Source organism: Capricornis sumatraensis, chromosome 14, assembly GCF_032405125.1.
Source record: "Capricornis sumatraensis isolate serow.1 chromosome 14, serow.2, whole genome shotgun sequence".
NCBI classification, from domain to species: Eukaryota; Metazoa; Chordata; class Mammalia; order Artiodactyla; family Bovidae; genus Capricornis; species Capricornis sumatraensis.
The window spans coordinates 61601822-61611455 of NC_091082.1; the positions used below are offsets into that span (position 1 = coordinate 61601822).

The window sequence follows — 9634 nt, forward strand, 5'->3', positions numbered from 1 at the left end:
AAAGAAATGCAAAAAGGCAAAATGGTTGTCTGAGGAAGCTGAGAAAAGAAAAAAAGTGAAAGGCAAAGAAGAAAGGAAAAGATAAACCCCTCTGAATGCAGAGTTCCAAAGAATAGCAAGGAGAGAAAAGAAAGCCTTCTTAAGTGAACAATGCAAGAAATAGAGGGAAACAATAAAATGGGAAAGACTAGAAATCTCTATAAGAAAATTAGAGGAACATTTTATACAAAGATAGGCACAGTGAAGGAAAGAAATGATATGGATCTAACAGACGCAGAAAATATTAAGAAGAGGTGGCAAGAATACACAGAGGAACTGTTCAAAAAGGTCTTAGTGACCCATAACCATGATGGTGCGATGGCTCACCTAGAGCCAGACATCCTGGAGTGTAAAGTCAAGTGGCCTTTAGGAAGTGTTACTAAAACAAAGCTACTGGAAGTGATGGAATTCCAGCTGAGCTATTTAAAACCCAAAAAGATGATGCTATTAAAGTGCTGCATTCAATATGCCAGCAAATTTGGAAAACTCAGCAGCAGCCACAGGATTGGAAAATGTTCGTTTTCATTCCGATCCCAAAGAAAGACAATGCCAAAGAATGTTCAAACTATCACTCAATTACACTCATTTCACATGTTAGAAAGAGAGTTCTCAACGTCCTTCAAGCTAGGCTTCAACAGTACATATACCAAGAACTTGCAGTTGTATAAGCTGAATTTAGACAAGGCAGAGGAACCAGATATAAAATTTCCAACAAATGGTGGATCATAGGAAAATCAAGGGAATTAAAAAAAAATCTCTTATGCTTCATTAACTATGAGGAAGACTTTGATTGTGTGGATCACAGCAACTGTGTGGAAAGTTCTTAAAGAAATGGGAATACCAGACCACCTACCCTGCCTCTTCAGAAATCTGTATGCAGGTCAAGAAGCAACATTTAGAACTGGACATGGAACAAGAGTGGTTCAAAATTGGGAAAGGAAAACATCAAGGCTATATATTGACATCCTACTTATTTAATCTACACGCAGAGTACATCATGGGAAATTTCAGGCTTGTTGAAGGTCAAGATGGAATCAAGATTGCTGGGAGAAATAACAATAACTTCAGATATGCAGATTATACAACCTTAATGGCAGAAAGTGTATAAGAACTTAAGAGCCTCTAGATGAATGTGAAAGAAGAGAGTGGCAAGGCTGGCATAAAACACACTTTAAAAACTGCAATTGTGACATTATGTCCCATCACTTTATGGCAAATAGATGGGGAAAAAATGGAAATAGTGACAGATTTTATTTTCTTGGGCTCCAAAATCATTGTGGATGGTCACTGCAGTCATGAAATTAAAAGAGGCTTGTTCCTTGGAAGAAAAGCTATCAAGAACCTAGACAGCATATCAAAAAGCACAACTTGCTGACAAAGTTCCATATAGTCAAGCTATGGTTTTCCAGTAGTTATGTACAGATGTGAGAGTTGGACCATAAAAGAAGGCTGAGTGCCAAAGAATTGATGCTTTGTAACTGTAGTGTTGGAGAAGACCCTTGAGAGTCCCTTCGATGGCAAAGAGATCAAACCAGTCAATCCAAAAGAAATCAGTCCTGACTATTCATTGACATGACTGATGCTGAAATGGAAGCTCCAATATTTTGACCACCTGATGGGAAGAGCCAACTCATGGGAAAAGACCTGATGTTGGGAAGGATCGAGGGCAGGAGAAGAGGGTGACAGAAGATGAGATGGTTGGATGACATCACCAACCCAATGGACATGAGTTTGAGCACACTCTGGGAGATAGTGAAGGACAGGGAAGGCTGGTGCGCTGCAGTCCATGGGGTCACAAAGAGTCAGTCACAACTGATTGACTGAACAACAACTCAGTTCCACTTCCAATCTTCTCTTTAGCTTTTCCTTGGGGACAAGTATGTCACTTGCCATTTCAGTAAACAAAGGATGTTGCAGCCATAAGGCCATTATCGACTGCAGTTCCCCTTCCCTCAAGATAGTCTGCCCTGAGGGTAATTCAAGAAGGAGAAGACAGGATGTTTTCCTGAAGTAGTTAAGATGCATATCATATGGATGGCTTCAATAAGTCCAGACTCTTTCCATGCATAAAAAGCATGAGAAGGAACTTCCCTGGAAGTTCAGTGGCTAGGAATCCACCTGTTAGCACAAGGGATACAGGTTGGATCTTTGGTCCAGGAAGATCCCACATTCTGTGTAGCAACTAAACCCATGCCCCACAAACACTGAGCACTCGACTAGAGACTGGAACCCATGACTACTGAAGCCCACATGCACTGGAGCCTGTGCTCTGCAATGAGAGAAGCCAGCAAAATGAGAAACCAATGCACTTCAACTAGAGAGTAACCCCTGCTCACCAGAACAAAAGAAAGGCTGCACTCAGCAAGGAAGACCCAGCAGAGCCCCCCCAAAAAAGGTAAAATAAAATTATAAAAATTATAAAAATTTTTAAAAGCATGAAAATCATTCATTTGAGATGTATGATTTTTATAATATGCAGTAATCTTTTGATATTTTCTAAAGTTTTTTTTCAGCAAGTGACCTTATGTACTCTGGCCCCCCTTATAACTTTTGAATAGTTCTTCAGATCTGTCTGAGAAGCCACCTTTCTGGCTAAAATCTTCTGTAAAGTCACCAAATAAAACATTTGATCTATTTTAGGTTATGTATTTCTTATCATTTTACATGCTCTTCCAAGACATTTTCCCAATCCACAGTGTCCTGTTCCCACTCACCCAAGTTCCAGGTGATACATGGAAATGGTCAGCTGCTGGGTGCCAGCGTGGAGAATCCCACCCATGGCAAAGGTCATGAGGAAGAGGCCTGACGGGCAAAGGTGAGATCAGGACTCAAGGGACCCCCTGAACTTGCTCAAGCATCTATCCCCAAACCAGAATCTGTCTGTCTTATTATTTTATGTCTTTCACCAGCTCTTCTGACATTAGCAGGGGTCTGTCCCTGACCAAAAGAGCTAACTTAGGGCTCTAGTTGATAAATTTCCTGGGCATGAAAGGAGTGTTTCAACCCCCCTGTTAGCATTCTAGCTTACTTGGCGGCTTTATCCAGACTCTTGCAACATTGTTGAGCCTATGCAATGCTTGCTGCCAAGTTCTCACATCCCTTATCCATTGTGTTCCTGGGAGTGCATATAGTCAGGATGTAGAAGAAGCAAGTAATAGCCTTAGCGTTAGCAACATTAGACTTTGAGTTAATAAGTTCTTTCTTTGCTGTAACCCGCTGAATCTTTGCTCCATAAGAATGTAACTCTGTACTTTAAGGGTGACACAGACTAAGAATTTAAGAAGAAACACTTTAAGGGAAAATCATTGTTCTGGTGTTCTGGCTGACCAACCTTTATCAAAAGGAGGTCATGAAATATCAATAGGCCTCCGGAATAGAAGATGATGTACAAAAAATAAGACTTTTGCAAGAAGGAACCTGATATAGATAAAAGTTATTACTGATGGAATGTTGAGTTGACTCTGCATTTTTCACCTTGCTGTATGTATAACTCAGGGTACAAAAAGCCCCGAGAAAAATTAAGTAAGGGGCCTTGCTCGAAGAAGCTTGGTCACCCCGTATCTCTTTCTTTATCTCTTTATCTATCTTTCTTCATTCGCCGACGTCGTCCATCCTGAGGATATCCCTGGACTCTGCTGAGGCTGGACCTCGGCAGTCGGCTAAAACATTAGTCACCACCTGAAAGCAGAGAGTTATTTTATTTGGTGGAAATGTTTAGGACCCAAGCCGGTGAGACAGCATCTCAGAAACTGAGAAAACTGCTCCAAGGAGGCAGGAAGGAGAGTCAGGCTATATACAAGTTTGTAACAAAGGGAGCAGGCAGTCTGAACATCAAAGATTACTGCGAGGTAAGAAAAGTCAGATATCAAGTTATTTTTAGTTTTGTATGTATGGGAAGATGCAAGCCTCTGGGCTCACTAAATTCATTATTTTCATGTGCACCTCAGCTCTCTGGGGCCAAATCCTGTCTCCTTGTTCACCTTAGGCAGTGACAGACATGACAGATGGCTGCTTCTTTCATTCTCAGCTCCTCAGCAATCACCGCGGGGAATGGCGACATCTGCTGGATTGGAGGATTACATCAGTGTGCAAGTATTTGTACTCAAGTGGCATTTATGGGACAGCATAATTTTTTTTTAATATTTATTATTTTGATTATTTGACTGCACTGGGTCTTAATCATGCACATAGGATCTTTGATCTCCCTTGCACCCCTTAGGGATCATTTAGTTGTAGCAGGTAAATGCTTAGTTGCAGGATATGGGATATTGTTCCTTGACCAGTGATTGAACTTGGGCCTCCTGCATTGGGAGCATGGAGGGCCCACCAGGGGAGCTCCAGGATAGCAATAGTTATTAAAAATTCTAAAGCATTCAGTCCTGATTAGGAAATTGTTTTCTATCCTCTGGCCTGATCTACCAGCATGTGGCCTAGGAGATCTAAGGCTCAGAATGTCTATCACAGAAGATGGATCCAGTCTCTCTTATTTCCTCCCACACCCAGTCTCCCTGCACTGGCTACTGGAACAGCCTAGGTGAACCCTGATTCATTGGTGACCCCCTGAAATATGTGAGTCCAATTTCCGTCCCTAGGTTTTTCTTTCCTCCCTGTTGTGAGCAATAGAGGGATAAAGACTTTTGGTATTCACTAGGAAGGAGAAGATGAGTGGGGGAGGGGAAAGCGTCATGGAGTTCTTTCATGATAAGGAGATCTTTCTAAATAACTCTAGAGCCAATCCCTCAACAAGCAATATCTCACTGGATCCCACTAAAAATCTCATAAACTGTGTGTGCATCATTCTATTCATTGTGGGGGAAACAAAGATCTGCCTAAGAGCTATATTTCAGCCCTATATCCCCTTCCTCCACAGAATAAACAGTTGCAGCCTCTGAATGCTTCGCAATGAAACTTTATTTGGCTTCATAAAAATTTATGTGTCAACTTCACTGTGAGATGAGATGCCGAGATCTCGGGTCAAACATTCATTCTGGGGGAATCTGCAAGGGAATTCCTAGAGAAGATTAGCATTGGAATCGGCAGACTGAGTCAGGAGATCAGCCCTCACCAGGATGGGAGGACATTGTCTTATCCTCTGGGGGCCTGAATGGAACAAGGGCAATTGCTCTCCCTCTCTCTCTTCTTGGCCATGAATACTGGAGTTCCTGGTTCCTGAACCTTGAAACTCCAGGACATACACAAGTGGTGCCCTAAATCTCTGGCCTTTAGCCTTGACTTAGAGCTACACCATCATTTCCCCTGATTTTCAATCTTAATATCTGAATTATACCATAGTCTATCCTAGTTCTCTAAGCAATGGACAGCAGACACTGAGGCTGTTCAGCCTCTGTAATCATATCAGCCTCTCTTCGCCTGTCTGTATAACTGGTGAATCTTGAACAATCCATAGTTGAACTGCTCAGGGTCACTTAGACGAGGATATTTTTAAGTGAATTTAGTCTGCATCATATGTAGTTGGTTGAATCTGTGGACTATGAGCTGAGGATAGGGAGAGCTGACTGTGAGGTACATGTAATACATAACATATTTTTGATGTATATTTGCACATTCTGATATCCAGACAAGCTATCTTTGACCTTTCTGTTAGGGAGGAACTGGAATTGCAATGGGAATTATCAATTTATTCCAATATGACCAACCACCCAAAATGATATATACTGGAATGTGGTATGGAAATAATAAATGCACATGAAATGTTTTTGCTCTTTTAGCAATTTACTAAAAGGAATTTGGATGCCTGGCCACAACTAGATTATATCCATGAGGACCACTACTCACCCATGACAAGCATGGAATGGTGGAAACCAGGTTCAACCTTATTGGCAGTGTGCAAAACATCTTGCAGAACTGAGGAGATTGCCTTTGGCAGTGAAACATACAGAAAGGCAAGCGACTGCAACTTGTACATCCACTGGTACAGACATGAAGAATACCCATGCCCCAGGTCATGGCCTGAGTCATCAGTGAGAGCCCTGCCAAGGGCTCTTCATTCCAGTAGGTCACTGGATACACTTTGTGTTCCCCTTTGTGTTATTAATGCACTGAACAGCCAAAGAAATAAGCACAGAAGTGAGAATTGCCCCACATGGTGGCTCAGACAGTATAGAATCTGCCTGCAATGCAGGAGTCCAAAGTTTGATCCCTGAGTCAGGAAGATACCCTGGAGAAGGGAATGGCTACCCACTCCAGTATTCTTGCCTGGAGAATCCCATGCATAGAAGAGCCTGCAGGCTACAGTCCATGGGATTCCAGAGAGTCAAACATGACTAGGTGACTAAGCACACACACAGACACACACACACACACAACACAGGAGATGCCCCAGACAGAATAAAGAAATTATAGGAATGGTAAGGTTTTGAATCATGGACAACACTGTGCCTAATTTTATCAGTAGCTGGAGATAATGGAAGCATAAATTGAACACAGAATAATACATCATGGAGGACAGCAGTTGATTTTCCATGATTGTCTCTTTATTTATTTCTGTTATTATTTATTGGACAATGTCACATTATGTTCTCCTTTTACAACAAAATAAATGTCACATCTATACATTTATCCAGTCTCATTTTAAATTTCTTTCCTGTTTAGCTCACCAGGAAGATCTCTTTATTCCTGAAAATTTCTTTTTTATTAATTTGTTTGAATTGTATTTTTATGTTTTTAGTACCAAAAACATTTTGTATTGGGGTATAGCCTATCAACAATGTTGTGATAGTTTCAGATGAACAGTGAAAGGACTCAGCCATATATATATACATGTATCCCTCAAACCCCCCTCCAATCCAGGCTGGCACATAACATTGAGCAGAGCTCCATGTACTATACAATAGGTTCCTATTGGTTATCACTCTACATAGCTGTATGTACATGACCTTCCTAAAGTCCCCAGCCATCCCTTCCCCTCGGCAACCATGAGTTCGTTTTCTAAGTCTGTGAGTCTCTGTTTTGCAAGTAAATTCATTTGTATTATTTCTTTGTAGATTCCATATATAAGGGGTGTCATAATATTTCCTGACCATTTCTTTACAACACTTTCCCCAGGGATAACTCCAACACGTGGGTCTCCAGCGTGTAACCACCCAGGTCATATCAGATTCTAGAGGCACGTGTCCATGAAAGTCCCATGCCCTCCCAGAGCCTACAAATCCCCCAGCAATCCTGCACCACCCCCACTAAAGCCTTTCCTTTTCCCATTCGCATTGAACAGATGTCTGGAACCCTAGGTCTGGTTCCCTTCATGATGTCCCCGAGTTCTAGATTTCAGTTGCAAGGTGCACAGAAGAAAGCTTCTGATAGAGGCACCTCCCTAGCCGGGGCGGGGGTGGGGGGGACAGCTGTATACAATGGGCTCCATGTGATGGCATACGTCTTCACCACAGTGAGGAGAGGGGCTGAGGCCAATCCAGACGATCCTGGGATGTCCCAGGTCTCTCAGAATCTCCAACAGCTGAGCCCGAAGCTGGGCGAGTCTCGCTTCCAGGAGAACACCCCGAGGTCTGTAACTCTCCTGAGGGGCAGGATAACGCTCTTGCCTTAAACAGGGCAGCACAGCGGTGTGTCGCAGCAGCTTCTCCATGCTGGCCGTGGACAGGAGGTTCCCACACAGGCTGACAGACCTGAGCTGGGAGCAGCGGCTCAGGGCAGGCAGGCAGGCCTCCAGCTGGGAGTCCGTGATCCCATACACATCTAAGTCCAGTTCCTGGAGGGTAGCTGCGACTTTCTCCAGCAGAACCTGGAGGAGCACAATACAATTACACAGAGGGAATTTAGAACAGATTCACTGTGTGAACAAACCTTGGGAGCATGGAGATTTTCTTCAGGAATGCTCTGATCTGATGTAGTTTTCCAACTTCAATGTCATTTCTAATTATCCTATTTTTACCATTTTGACATAGACACCTTCAAGGTAGGAGGAAATTGCAAACTCTGGGATGCAAGCACCCCAGTCATTACTCCAAACCTTCCAAGCAGGGTGTCTCCCAAGAGCCAGTAGACCACTTTAACCTACTACCTTGATTTGTGTGCTTCAGGATCACCACACCCTAGGAGAGAGCAACAGAGGAGACTGCTTTTGACATCTAATGTTATGTTCAATGTAACCCAGCCAGTGGTGCACACTCACCTGAGCATCTGGTCCAGGCAGCCTTCAAGGAAGGAGGGAGACTCCAGATGGAGATCTCAGAGGTGGTCCAGCCTCAGAAACTGAGAGGTAATTTGCACAATGTGGTGCTCCACCCACCTAAGGAAGTAGGTGAGGAAGTTGTCCATGGTCTTTTCCTTCAGGCAAAGGTCTACAAAAACCTTCAGTGGAGCCAAGTGCAATTTTGTTGTTGACCTGGGCTCAGTCACTGCTGCCATTCGTGAACTTGAGCACCCATAACTGCTGGCTCCAGACGACATGCTCCAGAAGCTCTGGCCAGTATTTCATAAATCTAGCACCTGCAGTTTCCAACTCCTGGGAGAAGGAGATTGATGAGGATGCATTAAAATGTACACAGAGTAGAAAAAAAAAAAAGCCTCACAAATTGACAAAAGACTGCCCACTTGTGCTGTCACATTCCTGACGTCACCAGCTGCCTTGCCTTCTTCCCTCTCTGCCTTACTTTTCTCTGTCTCCCTTTCCCCTCTTATCCTTTCTGATTCTTCACTTCTAGTAACTCTAACCATGACTGGGAGGAGTTGTGGAATATTCTTTCAGGATCCCCTTCTTTAAAGGCACTCTTATGCTTTCAGAAAATATTTCCCTTAGTGAGCCAAGGCTTCTTCATTGCTATCTTCAGAACCCTCTGAAGATGTCATTACTTCACCCCAGGTGTCTCCCCTGAGACACCCAGGATTTTACCAGATTACCCAGAATCAGACTCACCTGGATCAAACCTTTGGGGCAAACAGAACATCAAGTGCTTCCAGCACTGCTTGTAGGGGCCCCACATGAGGCAGATCAATCAGGGCCCCTAGAGGCAGGCGGACAAAGGGCCAGGTTTGCGCTATGGCTTTCAGGTCTCAACATGTCTTCCGTGGAAGGCTTCCAAGAAGAGTGGTGGGAAGAGCTCCATGGGCAGACTCTCCAGAGTAGAAAAGTCCAAGTCACTGGCCCTCAGTAGGTGCCTTCCCACCAGGTCAACAAGTCTGGGTGGGGTCTGGACACTCATCCTGACTCTGCTCCAAAATGACTCCCGTTGAAGCTGCCAGGGAGCAAGGGATCCATTTTAGACAATGCAGAAGCACGCATTAGAATGTCTCCCTACTCTTCCAAGGAATCCACTCAGGGCCAAGGTCATTTATCTAGCAGTAGTACAAGAGAGATACTTAGCCATATTACACTAGGCAGGGCTCAGTGCAGACAAAGTGATGATTCTTTCTGTATTTTGAAAATGCATTTTACTAGTACTGAGGAGGCAAAGGCAACCACTAGCCCATTGGGGTCCATCTACTGCTTTTCTTATTCATTTGCACCTAGAAATGAATGCACACTAGAGTGCATGAAAACTGACTCCATCTTTATTTGGGGAAAATATTCTGACCATCACTTAGAGCTCTTACTCTATGGGAAGAGGAGAGTCATGTGGAT

At 43.5% G+C, this 9634-nt stretch overlaps 1 pseudogene; it reads right to left on the reverse strand.

Annotated features, from left to right (window-relative positions):
• Window positions 1-3630: 3630 nt before the first annotated feature.
• LOC138090272 (PRAME family member 27-like) lies at window positions 3631-9215 on the reverse strand (annotated as a pseudogene).
• Window positions 9216-9634: the final 419 nt, after the last annotated feature.